Here is a 3379-nt window from a genome sequence, read left to right as displayed (position 1 = left end):
CCAGTTCTGAGCAGTAACCATCTTTGAATTTTTGACAATCTGATAGAAAAAGAATGGTTATCATAGTGCTCTCATTTTAATACATCTCATTAATATTAAGTATGGATAATTATTAAACATTCTTTTACTTTTGTGAGTTTGCATATTGAAATATCTTGCTCATTCCCCCCCCATTGCAGTAATTAGGCGTGCTGTCATTCTAAATGTTAAAGAGATATTTGCTGCAAATGCTCTTCTCAATGTGCCCTTTGTTTTTTAACTTTGTTTTCCTTTCCTGTGCAAATTTTAAATTGCGTGCAATAAAATCCATTAGTGTTTTTCCTTGACAGTCCCTGGCTTTGATTTCAAACTTCAAAAGGCTTTTCCTCTCTCCCAAGAGAATGGAATCTTCACCTACATATTTTTATATAAATGTTTTACTTATCTGTTTATCTTTAACTATTTAAACGATATGAAATTTATTTTGGTATAAGGTATGGGGTAGGGATCTACCCTTCTCTTTTTCCATAAAGTTAGTTTATTTTTCTAACGCCTTTTAATGTACAATTAACCTTTCCCTCTGATCTGAAATACTACATTTATGTTACATAAACTCCTTATATATTTGTGTCAGATAGACACACTCTCTTAGAACAAATTCCTTCATTGCTTTTGTTTTTTGGGTGTTTTTTTTTCAAAAAAACCCTTAAATATTTTCAGATAGCTATTCTTCCAGATAAATTTTAGTCTTGTCAAGTAATAAAGAAAATTCTGCTAATATTTTAATTAATATTACATAATGTTTATATAATTTGAGATAAATTGACATGTATCCAATACTGAAAACATGGGTTCCATTTATTTGTCGCTTATGTCCTTTAATAAAGATTTGTAATTTCATACAACATAGCATACATATATTTCTTATTAAGTTTATACCTAAATATTTAACATTTTTATTGTGATTGGAATTTTATTCTAACCTTATTTTCTTATTGATTTTTACTGATCTATAGGAAAGCGATTCAGGATTTTTGTGCATATTTGGTACCTGCAATTGTTTTTGAAGGCGATCATTTGACACCTAAAGCCATCTCACTATACGCCATGGTTTCGGTTGTATTACAAATAGGCATGCGTCATGCAAATTCATCTGGAAACCCACGGGTGTAAGAATGGCTGTGTCACTTGGAAAGTCCGCCAAGCAGAGCTGTATTAATTTTTTTTTTAATTTTTAGTTCTTGATTTTTTAAGAGGGGGGAGAGAGAAACACCCATTTCTTGTTCAGCTTATTCATGCATCATGGCTGATTCTTGTATGTGCCCTACTGGGGATCGAACCTGCAGCCTGGGCGTGTGGGGACAACGCTCTAACCAACTGAGCTACCAAGCCAGGGTAATTCTTTTTTCTTTTCTGTATTTTATGATGCTCTGACATCTTGAGGCCTTGCTGGCCTGGGAAAGACGGCTCTTCCCAGGGTTAGGTAATTCCTAGAGACAGAAAGGAACTCCTGTGCAAGCACACCTTTCATATGCAAACCCATCGGTCCAAAACCCATGCCCCCAGCCACCTCCTTTACTGAGCTATCACACTCTTGGTGAGATTCCCCTGTCCTAATTGCCCCGTATCCAGGTCTGAGACAACTCAGGGCAGCCCCTACACCCAATGTGTAGAGCCCAATGAAACCATTCTCAGCAGCCAATCCTAAGTCCACCTAACCTGCTTTACCTGTTTCTTCCCATGGAAACCACAATGAAGGCTCTTGCCCACACTTTCCTCTGGCTCTTCTGCCTCCTGACAGTCCCTGGTGCTTCCCCATGTGGCCCTGGGTGGGGTGTCCCCTCTGCTTAGGAAATAACAAACTCTTTTCCATGACAGTCATCTCCTGATCTGTTGGCCTCATCATGCTTGTATACTGATAAAATTTACATTTTAAAACAATAGTTTTAGTAGAGTGTCAAAAATAGACAGCCTGACACAGGAGCAAGAGGCTAGGATTCAAAGTCAGGCCATCCTGGGGTTGAATTAAAGTGCTTGACTCGCTAGCTGTGTGACCTTAGACAAGTAAGCCACTCCTCTGATACTCCATTCTCTCCACAGGGTGGTAGGAGGCTGAACTGGGATTCAAATCCACATGAACGCAGGCCTGTGCCCCTGTCACTAAATCACATTGTACCCACTGTGATGTGTGAGGGTCCTTCAGGGCCTCAGTCACTATTCTGAGTCCCAGATGCCATCATCCAGGTCTAAGACCAGAGTCTAAGATGCAGAAGCAGAGAAAGCTCAAGAGCTTCCTTCTACTAGCCGAAGCCTACTATCCCATGAACCAAGAGTCCCGGGGACTTGGAGCCTTATTGAATAAGTGGGGCTACTCTGAGGCCAAGACACACAGGCCACCGTCTTGAAAAAGCAGGAGAGCAACAGCAAGGATAGTAGCCTGGGCTGAAATGCTGGCCCTGGCTCAGGGCAGCCCCAAGGGCCCCCCGCCTCCCTCAGCTCTTCTGAGACACGCACAGAAGGAAGGACCGCGCAGCTTCTTTTCCTTTGTATGCGTCTAGCACTTATTGTGGGCTTACTTTCTGCAGAGACTGCACTAAGGAATATCTAATCACAAACTCATGTGAACCTGACTCTGTGCCTTTGAGGAAGAAACAGCCGTTATCCCATTTTATAGATTAGGAAACCAGGATTCAGGGAATTAAGAGTCTAACTCAGGGTTATATACCTAAGAAGAGGTAGAGCCAGGGTTTGAATCTAAGCCTGGCTTTTAACCACTTGGCTTTACTGTCCCCCGTCTTAGGTTCTTGGTGCCCATTCACATCATGGCATCAATATGTTCTGATTGGCTCTATGTTGGTGATCTTTTGGTCTCATAATGAGTCGCTGATGAACATTCAAAATAGTTCCGGTGACATGATCAGTAGTATGCATGGACCTCACATTGCAAGTGTTTCTTATTTTAACATTACTTTTGGTTGCTCCCCTGCTTGTTTGGTATGGCTGCCGGTGTATCTCGGGGTGCACATGGCCTCGGAGCACCCCACCCCAACACTAAGAGTCGATGTTGCTTTCGAGGAGCTAACAATGTCCAACACAAAGGGGCCTCAGATGCAGTGCTCCCACACCCACTCATCCCCTAAGAACTAACAGAAAGGACACACACTGGCTGTCGGTCACTGGGGGAAAAACAAACTTGTGCAGAAACATGTTGAACAATCTCCAATCGAGTGCTCCTCGTTGATATTTAGGTAGCGGTGTTCGCTGGGATGACAGGAGCCTTTCATTGGAGGAGCTACTCTGATCAGCTAGCTCAGTGCTGCTCACTGGCACCTATTGTCCCTGGAAGGCGCTGAGGACAGAAGAGCCGTTATGGGTCCAGATATTCCCATGCCAGTCCCAG

This window comes from Miniopterus natalensis, chromosome 3, assembly GCF_054644295.1.
Source record: "Miniopterus natalensis isolate mMinNat1 chromosome 3, mMinNat1.hap1, whole genome shotgun sequence".
Taxonomy (NCBI): domain Eukaryota; kingdom Metazoa; phylum Chordata; class Mammalia; order Chiroptera; family Miniopteridae; genus Miniopterus; species Miniopterus natalensis.
This window is presented reverse-complemented; position numbering follows the sequence as displayed.